General features: G+C 38.0%; 2 long non-coding RNA genes across 2 annotated transcripts in view; both read right to left on the reverse strand.

The window, feature by feature from the left end:
* Positions 1-16,372, reverse strand: part of LOC137170949 (uncharacterized) — a 47,153-nt gene that overhangs the window by 20,007 nt on the left and 10,774 nt on the right. The gene's annotated exons all lie outside the window — the stretch shown is intronic.
* On the reverse strand, positions 10,305-14,403 carry LOC137170948 (uncharacterized). Its single transcript, XR_010924687.1, has 3 exons — positions 12,090-14,403; positions 11,341-11,389; positions 10,305-11,211 (listed from the first exon to the last, which is right to left on the reverse strand). It is a non-coding gene; the product is annotated as an uncharacterized lncRNA (long non-coding RNA).

Genomic DNA, 16,372 nt, shown 5'->3' on the forward strand with positions numbered 1-16,372 from the left:
TAATTTCTTTAGTAACCTTATTATTATTTTCTTCTTCTTGCCCCAAGTCTTGGTATATGTAAATTTTATCATAGCTTAAGTGGTTAGGGCAGCAGGCTGTGAAATACATTTAGTCATACTATGGCCGGGATTGCTATAGCTAAAATCTTAAATATAAATGTAACATTGGTCATTTAGTCATTGTTAATTTTTGGTGATGTATGTTATCCATAGAGTCACAAGCTGTACTTGGCCCCACTTTGAAACCTCTGCCACAGAATGTCCATCTGCCCCAAACACAACCTCCAACACCAATGGAGTATTCCCCATCCTGTGAGACACATGCTGTACCGTGGCACAAAATGCTAAATCTTGCCTTGAATGAAAAGAAAAGACCAAAGCCTAATGAGAGAAGAGAGCTGGTTTGTATAGTCATTCATAAAGCACTCAGTAAAGAGTATAGAAGGCCCCGAAGAGCAAAGCTGTGGGAGATTGCCAAGCTAACTGTAGAGTGATATCCCTGCTCTTTTCAAGACAGAGAGGTCAGTTGAACAGGATACAATACTCTCTTTGAACAGCTAGAAAACAGAGTCAAAAATGTTCAGAAGCCATTAACCATCAGCTCAGCAAAGAGGCCAGCAGAGGATGAAGACGCAAAGATGTTTCATTATGGATGTGTGGAGTGGCAGCCTCCTATTGAGGCTACAACAGAGCTAGAATCTAAACAAGATGAATTGAAAAGTGCCTTAAAAACCCATCACCATCAGGACGCATGTGTTTGAAAGTTGATGACCGAAACATATTGCATCCAGAGTGCAACTATCGACAAAGGAAGCACTGTAAACACAGTATTGGAAGAGTGGCCCTTCCTTTTTGAAGCTGTTTACCTGTTTGATCACACACGTGCCCTCCTTGGCTTGCCAGTGCAAACAAAGCTGGCAGAGGAACTGTCAAGAAATGAAAGAGCATCAAAGACTTCCTTGATACAAAAAGGATGAAGAAACAACTAGGTGAATATCCAGTACAGCTGATCTCTATCACTGCAGAATCCTTTCAGGAAAACCCTGATCACCTTTTCTACCAAAACAAGGTAGTTTTAGACTTTTTATTATCTTGTTTTTGTTTTACAGAAATACATTCTACCTTATTTTTTTGATTGTCCAGATAATGATCTCAAGATACATCAGTGTTTGCCATAGACTTTGGACTCTTATTGTGGTGGTGGAGGAATTACAACACCAAAAACAAAATTTAAAAAATGAAAACTGGATTCATAATAACTTATGTTATCTGTCCAGGAGGTTTGGCAGTTTACACTGCAGTAGTACTGCTGTGGCTTTTGTGAAGAAGACCACTTTCCCTGGTGAATACTGGAGGTAGCCTCCACTTGTGTCATGACATCTACATCCTGATATATGAAAATATTTACCATATTAGGTTCATGTACTGTTTAGAGTAAAGGCCTCAAGCCAGTCCAATAACCTTGGCGTGTTCATTTTATAATCGCTACCTGCTTTTCCAGACTCCAAACAGACGCTCCTATCTTGACCTCCATTTTCTGTGAGCCTTGTTATACCTACTGGATCACAAACAGATTGAAAACAGCCTATCCACAATACTACTAGTGCTTTTTGGTAGATTATACAAAATGTTTCTAAATCATGCCTACCACATTTTCACTGGTGTGCACTAATTTCCTACTGGAGTCATTAGGAATGGCTTTAAAGGATAGCCAGAATCACCCAGAAGCCAGCCACTCAGACCTGTTTCCTCCAAATAAGCACCGATGTCACTGCAAAGATAGGCTTAAGTGTTACAATAATTAGGAATTCAGCTCTGAATTCAGTTGTGAACAGTGACCCACCAACCCGCCCAATTACACCAGGCATCCGACATTCTCGGTAGAAGGCTGCCTCAATTTCAGTGAATTCCTTCCCTCTTGGAAACTGTATGTAACAAGGAGCCAAATTGCCAATTCCTGTTGCTACCTCGGTTAGATTTTGTGACACAGCAGGTTGAGATATTTTTGCTGTGTTGGCCACTTCACTTCGAAAATCTCCCTTAGCAAAAAAACAAAATGCATTCATCAGTTGCACCACAACCATGTGAGAGTACTTGGTCGCCTGGTTGGCCTCTCCAAAGCTGCCTCGCTAACTGCAGGATCATATCTCGGGGGAGCCTGTATTTATTAATGAGCGTTTTGTCATCAAAGTGCAGCACATCATTTGTTTCCACCATAAACCTTTCGGCAAATAAGTTACACCTATTGACATTTTGTTGGTTTTGTAAAAGCAATAAAAGTGCAGCCATAGGAATTAAAGTTAGCTAACTCTGTAGCTGCCAGGTTGAAAACTGTTAGGATTGCCTAATGGTTATCCTAAAGGTATCCTAAATTGTCCTAACTCTAATTACCATGGTTACCAAACAGTTAAGATGGATTTGCAAGTCAGGAAGTTTCTGTGATATGGCCCCTGAGGTGGGCTACCATCCAACAGTCTGCTGGTTATCAATCTAAAACACTCCTTCAAGTAATGGGGAAGATTTCAGTGAATTCTACATCTGAGGTGATAGGTTGAAATGACAACCTGCATAACTTTGCTCTGCATGGAACATATTTGGAAATGTTGTTGAAATGTTGACCAGAAGATAGAGCTAGAGAAAGAGTCAGAGGATCAAAGTTATTATGAACTTATTAAGAAAAAAATGGGCGTTGCGTAATAATAGTCTTCGTACATGGAGTGGACATCACAGTGTGGCCGTCTGATCACAACCATTTCACAACCAAGTAAAAAGTCATTGTATTCAACAAAAAAACAGACATGCATTTCCTTTTTCATAGCAGTAATATGGTCAATATTTCCTGGTTTGTAAGAGAGGGTCTGGCTGGACTATTATTGGACATGGAAACAATGTCACCATCTGGCCATCCACCTCATAACCACATTGCAATTTTTGGCGTCCGACCGGAACCATTGATGGCCAGATACACAATGTCACCGTTTGAACAATGTTCGCTAGGAGTCTTCTCATTTAATTCTCAGCCAGAGAGCGAATAATCATATTTCCCAAAATGTCAAACTTTTGCTTTATCCATGTGTATTTGCTGCCTAATTTATCAGGGCTACTTGCTTAGCTTGCTGCCACTGCAACCTGGATCCGGATTCGCCGCAGAAAATAGATGGATGGATAGAACTGAAACATGTCGACCGAAAAAGTATACTGAACCAGATTCAAGGCTTGTGTATAGAAGTTCATTCTTGACCATGGAAACAAATTAAACACAAGACTGATTGTTAGTGGTTTAAGTCCAAAAATGTATAGAACATACTGCATTTCAGACTTCTCCAGGACATGTAGACAGCTGACTGACTGCAAATCTCAGTTTAATCACTACCTCCTCCCAGAATGCATCACTGCTCACAGTCCAAAAAGAAAAATGATGTCAGAACTCATTAGTGTTTGATCACAGTGACACTAAAGACATGATAAATGTGCACAGTTGTAAATCATTAAAGAGCAGCTCTTCATCCTGCTGTTTCTCTCATTTCTGTCTGTCTCTTTTATTTATTCAGTTTCTTGTTTCTGGTTTTGATGTTGTTTGTCTTGTTATTTCTGTCTGGTTTTAGGGTCGAGGTGTTTTTAGAAAAACTCCTTCAGGCTTCGTCTATCACCGAGAAGCCCCACATTGCAGTGTGCAGTTCAGACCGCTGCGCACTGCAGTGAGGGATACTTGCTATCCCCTGCAGGGTTTGTATTTATTCTCTCAAAGCTTTTATCTTCTGTTAAGCAGAACCAAAGGAAGGTTAATAATAACAGCATAATGCTCCCTGACTTCTGCAGGAGCATCTGTTTCAGATTTCTGCTTATATTTGTTTATATTCTCTATAAGTGCTCTAATAAAACACCTCAGATCCTTATTCAAAGTATCACATTATGCCAGAGAATATTATTTTCCCATGTCATGTTTTGTCATATTGTTATTGCTGTGCCATTTATATGTAATGTCACCTTATGTTAATAACACATTATGTAATTTTATTTATTATTTAATGTTACGCTATGATACACTGATAACATAGCATAACATTAAATTACATTATGATGTGTTACATTGCATGACACTGCAGTCCTTTCATGTTAGTTACTTTGTTAAGTTACATGATTTTATATCATGTGACTTTGTTTAGTTATATTTTGTTAAGTTACTTTGTCGTCATGTTATGATAACATTTGGAAGTTATTTTATATTGCGTTACATTGCAACCAGTTAGTGTTTTATGTTACATTACGGTACGTTACTGTTAAATTACTTCATGTTTGATATTTAGTTACATTATGTTATCTTAAGTTAATTTATTACATTATATTAGATTACATTACATTGTCATTACAGTGTAATTTACTCAAACACTGTACTTAAGTACAATTTTGAGGTACTTGTACTTTACTTGAGTATTTCCATTTGATGCTACTCTATACTTCCACTCCACTACATTTCAGAGGGAAATATTGTACTTTCTACTCCACTACATTTATTTGACAGCTTTAGCTACTTTTCAGATGAAGATTTGACACCATGGATAATATAACAAGCTTTTAAAATACAACACATTGTTAAAGATGAAACCAGTGGTTACGAAAAGCAGTGTGTAGTCGGGGTCACATTTCACATGTCTATGAGTTGTTAACAGCTCCACCAAATAGTGATTTTTCCCTCTAAACTTCTCACATGCTTTCATTTCAATAAATGTTCAAATGATCCAATAATTCACCAAAAATCAAAGATTAGAGAAAAAGTCCAAAAACTGAAAACAGATTTGTGTATCAGAACTTTGTTTTTTCTTCTTTCCTCTCCCATTAATCATCTCACCACCCCTCAGATTTATCTGCTGACCCTTTGAAGGGGCCCGACCCCTAGGTTGGGAACCACTGGACTAAACTAGCTAACTGGATATAAAGTAGTGTAAACTAGCTCCACCTCCAGCAGCTACAACAGTAACATGCTGCTCTAACACTGATGCTTCACTATTAATAATCTAATGATGTCATATATAATAATATATCAGTCAGAGGGACCAAACCACTACTTTTACTGCAATACTTTAACTACATCAAGCTCATAATACTTATGTACTTTTACTGCAATACTTTAACTACATCAAGCTCATAATACTTATGTACTTTTACTGCAATACTTTAACTACATCAAGCTCATAATACTTATGTACTTTTACTGCAATACTTTAACTACATCAAGCTCATAATACTTATGTACTTTTACTGCAATACTTTAACTACATCAAGCTCATAATACTTATGTACTTTTACTTAGGTAGAATTTTCCAGAACTTTTACTTGTAACAGAGTATTTTTACATTGCTGTATTGGTACATTTACTTGATCTGAATACTTCTTCCACCACTGCATTTTTCTATCTGTTTGTTAAGTTACTTTGTTAATTTACTTTACGTTACCTCACATTATGTAAAGTTACCATATGTTAAGTTACATCACATACAAGTTATTTTGTTTTGTTGCTTTATGTCAGGTTTTTTTACATTATGTTAAGTTACTTTAGGGTACTATATGTTACATTACATTAAGTTGTTTTTTTATGTTTGCATTGTGTTATGCTGTTATGCTTAGTTATATCATGTTATTATATTATTGTGTCACTTCATACACTGCACTACTATGCTGTATTATGGACATGATATATTGTGCCATATTGCAGACTGTCATCTTGTTATTAATGCAAATGTGTTATTAAAAGCAGGCAAAAGCAGAGGATTTAACTCTTTAAAGACAACAGCTTAAGCACCACCCCCTCACCCCTGCCTCCATCAGTACATGTCCTGGGGTCAGGCTGTCTATTTCAGTATAAAAGTCCTGCAGGCAGCCTGCTGACCCTGGAGGTTCTGCTGTCTCAGAGATACCAGCCCTGAAATTAACAACTTGCCCTCCTCTCCTCCTCCTCCACCCCTCCACCTCCATCATTCCCTCACCCCACTCCTCTTTTATCCTTTATTATTCCCTCCTTCTGTCTTCTCTCATCTGCTTCCATTCTCTGTCATTTCCTCCACCCGTTGTTCTTCCTCTTCTTCCCTCTCCTCCTCTAACTCCTTTCTTCCTCATCCTCACTCAGACTCATCTATCCTTTTTGGAACCCTTCTTTCCTTCTCCCATTTCTTCTTCATCACTTTTGGTCATCGACCTCCATGGCTGCCTTCCTCTCATCTCTCCTCCTGCGGATGATTTACCTTCACTTACAAACAGGGAGGCTTTTCCCTCTTTAAACTCCACTTTGTACCCAGTTACAGACCTCTATACATGAGAATGAGAATGAATGTTGGAATAATGAACTGAAAACTATTAAAGAAACTTTAAACTTAAAATTACTTTTCGCTAAGAAATCAATATATATACAGTATCCTCTGTGTTAGTTTTTACTTGTGTACTTATTTGGTCAAAACTGTAATTACCAAAAAGAATAAATTTAAATTTTATTTATGTTTAGCATCCCCAACATTAGTGCTCTCTAGGGGTCGTGATTTTTTCATACAAGCTGACAGTGTCACTGAAAATAGATAATATCACTTTAATTCTGGCAACCACACAGAATAACAACCTGATTATTTAGCTATTCTTAGTCACCGTGTCCCAAATCCAGACTAATCTTAAACATGTTTTGAGTACGTGGTGTGTTCACACTGGCAAAGTGACAACATTCAGTCCACTTAGGTCAGACAGATTGCAGATTTAATATGGATTACTGAGTCCTTTGAGTGTGCTGTGGGTTGACACTATTGCCCCACGATGCAACCCGCAGCAGAGACATAGGAGGGAAAAACTCACATGTACAGGACAGCATTCATTCAAATTCTTTATTTGTCCCTCAAGGAGCAATTTGAGGCAAAACAGAAGTTCACACAGACAATTTACCCTTTACCATATAAGAAAACAATCTAAAAATAGAAATAATGTTAGAAATAGTTGAAATACTCAAGGATTAATGACAGTAGCCATTCCATAACTGGCCAACAATATCCAATACCACAGATTTACATATTATGCCAGTGTCAGTCAATCAATTCATCAGTCTATACTCGAGGTAAATTGACTATTTCTTGTTCTCTGGCTGTTCACAAGTCTAATGGCTTCTGGAATAAAAACCAAACTATTTGTTTTACATATGGGTAACATGAAACACTTTAGCTTAAAGTAGTCATAGAGGCCATTAATAATCATATGTTTTTTTAGGGCTTGTTCAGGGATCTTTGTGCTTGTCCAATCATTTTAGAGCTGATGTTAACAACACCTTGCAGTCAGTGTCCTTTGTGTTATTATTACTTAGTGTTACTTTTGATAAAAGAAGAATAAAACACTGTCAATATTATCTGATCTCCTCCAAAGTTCAATCTGTGTAGGCAGTACCGATGCTGCTGAGCCTTTTTCACAACAACATCTGTATTTTCACTAAATCTCAATCTGTAGTTGAGTATTTTCAGGTCTGGACTATTTCAACACTTGCATCATGAATTACATGCTTACTCATAGTGTATAGCCAGCTGGAATCTCAAGAGAAGACGAAGAAAAATGGGAACAGCACGGATGGAGAAGAGCTAGAAAAAAATCGTCAGATGATGAGATAGAAAACCAGCCGGTTGTCTGACGTTGTGGAGGATATAATGCCTTGTGGGAGCAAATGCAAATAACTGCAAATACTGTGATGAGTAGTATGTGGTATAAATTATATAGAGATGGTATGTAGTATAGATTTGGGACACAGCTACAGTCTTAACAGTAGTGGAGCTAAAAATGTAAAGTTTGGCCTGAGGGTGGCGGTCATGGGTTCACTAAAATCCCTCTGGAGATCACGAATGAAAGCAGAAAACTTTACAGACATCTGACCTGACGTTGTTGAGATATCTCACTCTGGACCAAAGATCGATACTAATACTGTAATTATGCTTCTCCGAGGATAAACAGAAATATCTCTGCAAAGAGACGTTTCCACTTATCTTAGATAGGTTGCAGAGGCTCACGGGGGAGCCAATGTTCACACCATCCGGATCTCAACAACACGTCCAGCTGACCTCTGCGTCAAACACGTTGATCAGTTGATTTAGTTCCCCTCTGGAGGCAAGTCCAAAATGGATGGGGACAAAACAAAACAATACACGGAAGTAGAAAAGAAACAGTCGTGCAAATGTCTCAGACTGTGCAGCCCAGAAAGGCAGTGGTAGTAGTCATGTCACTAGCAGTAACAGTGGTTTAGGTTTAATAGCAGTATTTTCTGATGAGAGTGTGAATACATGAACATATAACACCAATTCTGTTTTCATTGCACTGTCTCCCTCAGGATTGACTATAAACTCCTGCTACTCACATACAAATAAATCAACGGACATGCGCCTCCCTGCCTGAAGGAACTGATCATACCACAAACCTCCCTCCACAGCTGCCAGCAGCTTGCTCCTCCAGGCCCTCAGTACTAAGCTCCACACTACGGGGGATCAATCCTTCTGCTCTGCTGCTTGTGGAACAGTCTTCCTCACCATCTGAGGGCAGCACAGACCCTAGACTCTATTAAAAACCTTTCTATTCAGGGAGGCTTTTTCATCTTAACTCTTATTACTATTGTCTTTGTTTTGTGTGTTCTATGTTATTACTACTGCAACACTTTGACTTTCACTATGTATTAAATGCGCGGTACAAAATAAATGTATTATTATCAATAATAATAATAATAATAATAATAATAATAATAATAATAAACCCAGCAGAGGCAATGCAACAAAGTTTCTACTGAAGAGCTGGCATTGGCTCCTCAGACACCCACCCACACACACACACACACACACGCACAGATGAACTGTGGGAGTTGAATTGCACTTCACTTTTTTTTCAGCTCAGCCTTCTCGAACAAAACTCATCATCCCAGACATCATTTCTGCCTCGCCTCGCTCCCTCTCCTTTCATCCTTTCTACTCTACCCAATCAGTGACACAGAGAGGGAGGTCAGTGTGTGTCCCTGCTGAATACTGGAGTCATTATTTAAACTGTTGGATCTCTGTATGAAGCCGGAGACGTCCTCACATGTTGGAATTTGTACTCTTCCCTGGATTTGAAGTCACAGAGCTGTGCCTGTGAGTTATTAGTCATATTAGTGTCAGTCCTGCTCCTAACCTCATCATCATGGATTCAGACAGTGTTTAATTAGTAGGAATGTGTTTCCAGGTATGGCAGTGATGGATTCCTTCTGGTTGTTGTCTGATGCCCTGCCTCACTGTCCTACTTTGTTGGACATTGATTTCAGCTTAAAGCTCCCCTGTTTTCTTGTAAACAAAGAAGGTTCTCTTTAGATTCAGCGTTTGTCACCAAAAGTGATTGAGGTCACACTTTATTTTACGCTACACTAATAAGATGGAATAAGCCGTACTTTGTATTAAATTAGACGAAAACTATAAATAATGTGTTCTTTATTTGAAAGTAAACAAACACAGTTATACTCTAATTAGACACCATACACCTAAATTGTTCTGTAGTCAGAAATCACATATAATGCTGTATTAAACCTAAAATATACTATACTTAGACACTATTATACAGATTACACTCTAATTAGAAACCAAATAGGAGATCCTAATACACATTACACACCATTTTACAAGATCATAGTCTAATTAGAAATCAAATACAATCCATATCAGATCTAAAATATGCTACATTTAGATGCTATTCTACTCTTACTACCAAATTATGCTGTAATTTAATACTACTAACATGGTCTAAATTTAAACTAATACGTAACAAAATACATTACATGCTTCCTCAGCACTCTACTCCCATTCCAGTTAAGACATCAGACCATATAATGTCATTGTGATAATGTAATAATAATATTATTGATTGGATAATGCCATTATCCAATCCCATTAACATTAGGCTATGGAAGCTGCCAGGACATTCCATCTTTATTTCCCACTGTTAGACCCTTATTAGACTTTCTTAGAAGGTAATTTGCGACACATTTCAAAGAACTGTACCATAAACTAAAGTGAAATCACATATCTGCTACTTGAGACACACCAACACCTTCTTCAAAGCCGATGTATTACAGCCTGTTTCTTTGATCAAATCACAATGATCGTTTCTTAATATTACATTCTACAGGGTTATCATCTGTCTACATTATGACAATAAATCTGTGCAGTCACCCAAAGCCGAAATATTCCTCTATAATTTTGGCCTTTACTTAGTGGATCTAGCTCACATATTGTATTTAAATGGGGAAGGGGGGTAAAAAAAATCATTGCACAACACCTCCTGCAGCACTTTATTTTAATGTTGATAACCAAAGCCATACAAAGCTTAAAAACCACCAGTACCAAAAAATGCTGCAAACCAAAAACAAAATGATTGACCAGTTTAAAGAATGTAAACACAACCAAGAAACTCCAGCAGCAAAGACTTCTAATAACTGTAGTAACCAGCATGACAGAACAATATGGACAAAAATAAAAATGTACACAAAGAAGATATCACAATATCATTGGTTTAATATCTCAGTGTAGATATTTAGACAATACTGGTGGGATGACTATTGGTGGTTCCATAAGAAAAGAAGATAACAGAAATAAAACACAAGAGATGGTTGATGAACAGTCCTTAGTAATGCAGATGTATCGACCAATCAGGTAGAGGAAAATACCAGAAAAGGTAAGACAAGTTTGATAAGGTCAGAAAATTGCATTCCTTTACTGTGATGCAGCCTTGAAAACCACTTATCTCACATCACAACTGCACATATATTATCACAGTGAAATTAATAACTGAAATCATACACAGTATCTTCTCTAACATAATGACATGTTATCAACATATCGCATAACCCCAACAACGGCAACACTGGAAATTGTAAAACTCAAACTGGGAGTAATAGTCTGTCCTTTCTCACGTTCTTGATCGTCTCCTCCACCTCACGCGGTCCATTAATAAATGTTTTGGATGATAATATGTGTTGGAGATAGTTGCTGGGTTGATAAATGGATGTTTAAGTGGTCAGCAGTCCGTTTTAAACTTCTGCAATTTAGTACCTGAGCAGCACATTGTAGCATCGCTGGATGTCTCCTGCATGTAAAACTACAATACAAGAAATTTGACATAAGACCAAGGACCATTTTGGTTTTGGACAGTTTTGGTGGCCCATCAGTTGTGGCTCAACATCTGCTGTTAGAAAGAAAACAATCAAATTTCTTCTATGACATACTATAGAGTGAACAATTTCCATACATGCTCTAGTTATTCATAATGGTGCACTGAACTGCGCAAATACAATCACTACAAAAAGCACCTTACTTTGTTCTTTTCTTCTGGACTTTCTGGACAGCACATTGATTCATGCACACTACCCAGAAAAAAAAGAACACGTCAGTACTGTAAATCCATTACATGTACAGTTTAGTCTTGCAATAAAGCAGAGACAAGAGTTAATTATAACATTCAGAAAGTACAAAATGCATTTAGCAACTCACTCAAATTCACAAAAGACCATAACACAGCAGCTGAGCTTCACAAATGCTGATCAATACCATTGAGTCCACTATACCAGCTGATTGTGTGTGTCCTTGAGGTCTCACAAATGTGCTGACGGCGTTTTCTCTTTAGAATATTTTCGTGCTTTAGAATGTGTACTTTTTTAAGCCTTTATTTATCCAGGGAGATAACTCTTAGAGCAATAATGCTCTATTCATCAGGAATGCCCCATTCATACTCACACAATCATAATTATTAGTTTCCAACATGTAAATATAGTTCCTGTCAACTTTGAAGGAGTATCTATGACTAGAAACTTAGATTTTTCTAAAATCTAAAAAAATGCCTCACCTCAAGTCATATCCACTCAAGTCACCTCAAGTAAATATATTTCTACTAGTGCAGTGCCCGTTCAAAACGTGCCTGTTCGGAACGGGCCGATTGCCTATTACTTCTCTAGAACCGTATATATATATATATGTATCCACTGACAAACGTATCAATTAAAACAGTAATGAATTAACAAATTAAATGGTTTAAATCCAAACAGAAACTTCACTAGTGAGACTAACCTGAAGTTAAACTGTAGAAGCAATTTATGGCCATCCATTGGCTGATTCTGCCAGATCTTCATTGGCTGAGATCTGGTGACTGTGAAGGCCACAACCAAAGATTCACATCATCTTCATACTCATCAAACCATTCAGTGACCCCTCATGTCCTGTGAATTGTCATCCTGGAAGAGACCACTCCCATCAGGATAGAAATGTTTCATCATAGGATACTAACCAGCAGTCATTACCAAAACGAATGCTATAGTTGCTATTTTATGATCACATCATCTGACAAAACAAATAAAAATCCAGATAATCCAGTAATGTGATTACTTTTTTCAGTCAGATTACATTTTGGCTGTGAGAACAATGCAGCTTCACTGAGAGGACGGGACTTCATGCAGTCACTGTTGATGATTAATAAATACAAACTGTAGACTGGCTGCTTGTTCTCTACACAGATACAAACACTGGAGGCTTTTAAACTGTTTAAAAGGCACCTTTGATGGAGCTGAGTAATGACAATGACGTATATCGTAATTAGGACAGTAATGTAATTACTTTTATAATGAGTAACATGTTGTAATATGTGTGAGTGATTCACCAGGTAGTAGACAAGTGTGGTCCACACCTGAGAAATGCCAGCATACACCCATACAGAGCTACATGTCCCATAATTCACAATTTATTAAAGAAATACATTCAGAAATACATTCCTTCCCTAAAAGTTTTAACCTTCACCATAGTTTGTGAGTCCAGCTCTCAGCTGTTCTGAAACCAAAGCACCAACAAACAGAACGATCGATCAGTTTAAAGGATGACTCAGCCGTTCAGCAGGGACTCCCTCTCTGTCTCACCCACACACACAGACACACACTAAATCTCCACTGATTAAGAATAAGAACAAACATACTGATAGTTTCTTAGGTATAACCAGTGTTTTAGAAAACTCTGTGTTTATTTCACCATCTTTAATTAGCTCACAAACCAATCACAGTCCAGCCTGGACAATAGCCATTGCTGCCCTGATTAAGGATAATAACTTTTTAAAATTTCTTTTAGCTAATGGGCTGAGAAACTTTGGTTTAACCTATGGTCAGTTTAGCTTGGGCCTGACTTGTTACCATCTGCTCACATGATCATTTCATGGCCAAATAAGTTCAATAGGGTCACCTGAATGTACTTAGAGGGGTTTTTCTTCAAATTCACATGACGAGGCTTCATCTCTCAAATCCTCTGGAATAGAGTTAGGAAGTGGAAGCAGCTAGTTCCAGGAGTGTTTTCCCCATTCTGTATTCTCATTTCAAAAGCTTTTTTAAACAATCTTCTCAGTGTTACTGAACAACGAAACTCAGACTCTCCTGAGTAATGGAATGATTCTGTTATTATGTTATGACCACCAGTTTCAATTATTTCAACTTCATTTCTGAGAAATCATGTTTTTTTCCATGATTTTGGCAAAGCGGATGGCTACAAATACTATGAAAAATGACTTCTTACTAAAGATTCAGATATTTTCTAACACAGTTGTTAATCTTTTGTACTAATGATTTAACTGGAAGAGTTTCATGTTGATCCAAGCTGTAGAAGTGCTCCTTCTGTGTCATGTAACATTGTCTATGGGGAAATGAATGGTGGTTTTTACTTCAGGAGCCAGGGGTGGCCGAAATAGCTCCTCCCACTTCACAGTTCTATGGGACAGACCTTGTCATTATGGTTTTCGCCAAGCTAGCAGTGTCAATGTACGGATGGCAAGGTTGGTCTGTCAGTCTACCACTTTGGTCTGTTGAAATATCTTAAAAGCTATTGGATGTATTGCCATGAAACAACGTACACACATTCATGGTGCCCAGTCGATGAATCCCTCTGACTTTGTTGATCCCCTGACTTTTCCTGTAGCAACACATGAGACTGACATTTGTGGTTTTGAGTGAAATGTCTGAACTACTATTGGATGGATTGACACAAAATTTGATAACACGTTTATGTCCCCCTGAGGATGAATTGTAATCCATTTGGTGATTTCCTGACTTTTCATCTAGCTGCACAATGCGGTCAAAATTTCAGTTTGTCCAATACTTTTGTTTATGACCAAGTACACACCAAACCACCATGTCACAGACCAACAGTTGAATATGGGTTTCCATAAAACTGTAGCAACGATCTTTACCTAACCTGCGGTTTCTGCCATAACCACAATCTCTGGTTTACCATACCTTAGTTGCCATGTGCACATATTGTAAATAGAAATAATTAAAACAAAAATCTTAGCACAGGATGTAATCCTGGGTTTTGCAGAATCATCAAATATCCTTTGGATATCCCGTGTAAACCCTCAAGCAGTTTTTGAAGACGTGAGGAGCGGACAAAGTGTTTTCATTTTCAAAAAACAGACTGTCCTCCCAAGAAAAATGGAAGGTTGTAATGTCAGTCGCCCAAAAATGACATGTAGTTACATTTGAGTGACAGATGCCATCTAGTGGCCGTAGTCATTATGACCCAGTGAAGTGGTGCCGTTCAGATGACGTATAAGTTGACAAATTTTCTCATTCAGAGGGTGGGTTGGGTGGATAGTTTCAGTCTCTGGACCCGCCGCAGTTTACAGGACTATCGTGACTCAGGATGGTTAACCGACTGAGGCTATCTTGCAGCAGATCTAGAAATCACATCCACTTTCATTGTCTTCCCTGTCTACGCTCAATGTGTTGTACATAGTTAAAGCATCTGTTACTGACAGTCAGTGTGTAGCTGTATGAATGTGCATAATGATGAAGGCCTTGCAAGTGATGCAGTCTTTTATTATTCATGCTCATTACCGTTTTACAGTAAGCCTAAAAAAATATAGATGTGTCATGTTTTAGTCTTTTTGCATTTGTCCAAGAAAAAAAAATTGTGGTCCACAGTCAGGTTAAGACACAAAAGCAACTTGGTTAGGTTTAGGGAAAGATCATCATAGTTAAGATAATAGCTTGTTGGTTTAGGTTATGGAACAATCTCAGTCATGGTTAAGAGAAACCAACGCTGACCATCGGAAACGGGAGACAAATTGCAGTCTCTCGTGTCAAAATCCGACATTTTATTGACCCTTTCAACCACCCAATTCTTCCCTCTGGGCTTTTTGGCTTTATAATAATGTCTCACTTCTTCCACTTTTGTTCCCGACAGACAAGAGACAGCCAATAGAGGTCTGGATTAGTTGAACATTGTATATCTGCATGTCCTGGAAGATGGATCCTCCATCTGTTGCTTTTCCTGAGGTTTCCCCTGTTGTTCCCATTAAAGGGTTTTTTGGGGGTTTTTCGTTATCTGAATAAGGTCTAAGGAGGAGTCTAGGAGTCTAAGTATAGATGTGTCATATGATGTACACAATGTAAAGCCCTTTGAAACAAATCTCTAGCTTGACTTGTTGTTATGTGTGCAGATATAATGAGATTCATGAAATAAGAGAGAAAAGTAATAAATCAACAACATTTCAACAGGAGAAGTCTTTTCTTCTTTGCAGAGCTGTGAAAAATTTTAACAAATTCAGAGCTGTATCTAACCTGCATCCCTCCTCCATAATTGTTTACACTGTTTCAACATCTCCTCAGGCTCTCTCTCTCTCTCTCTCTTTCTCTCTCTCACTCTGACTCAGATGGATCCATTCTCGTCTCTCCTCTGTGAGCAGATTAATTGATCCGACTGCCTTCGCTCGGCCGGCTGATTAATTGCGTTCTGTGCCTGTGCTTCAGGTTTGAGACGAGACAGAGGGAGAGGAGAGCGACTGCGTTTTGATGAAGAAGAGTCTGAAAACACAGTGCATCAAGTGAATTGAGAAAGTTAGAGCAGTAAATGGAGTTCAGGAACTCCATTATGACTGTGATTACAGCTCTGTATGATAAAATGTCTCTGAATGGAACCGGCGGTGACAGGCAGCTCCTGTTCTTTTAGTTTTCTAACTTTGTGTAATTGTATGTCAGACGCCCAGGAGACCGAACAATTTCACCGACTAATGATAAATGATAAAAACAAGTTGATTAATGTGTAATACAAAATGGACTCTGTCATTCTATTAAGGCAGTGTCTTCTCAAAGGAATGTCTAAAGTCACAAAATGAGTTTGTTTAATCATCACCTGTGTTTTGGTTCTCTTGTCAGTATCTTTGAGAAAACTAATGGCTTTGCATGGCTGTCGGTATAAATCACTCTAAAATGAAACTGAAAATGGATATTAGAAGGAAATATTTGCACATTTGGGTGGTGTGATATTATTATGAAACCACATTCATCACATAATGACATAACCTATGTTATTTCAATTAC

The sequence above is a fragment of the Thunnus thynnus genome, chromosome 19 (assembly GCF_963924715.1).
Source record: "Thunnus thynnus chromosome 19, fThuThy2.1, whole genome shotgun sequence".
In the NCBI taxonomy this organism is placed as follows: domain Eukaryota; kingdom Metazoa; phylum Chordata; class Actinopteri; order Scombriformes; family Scombridae; genus Thunnus; species Thunnus thynnus.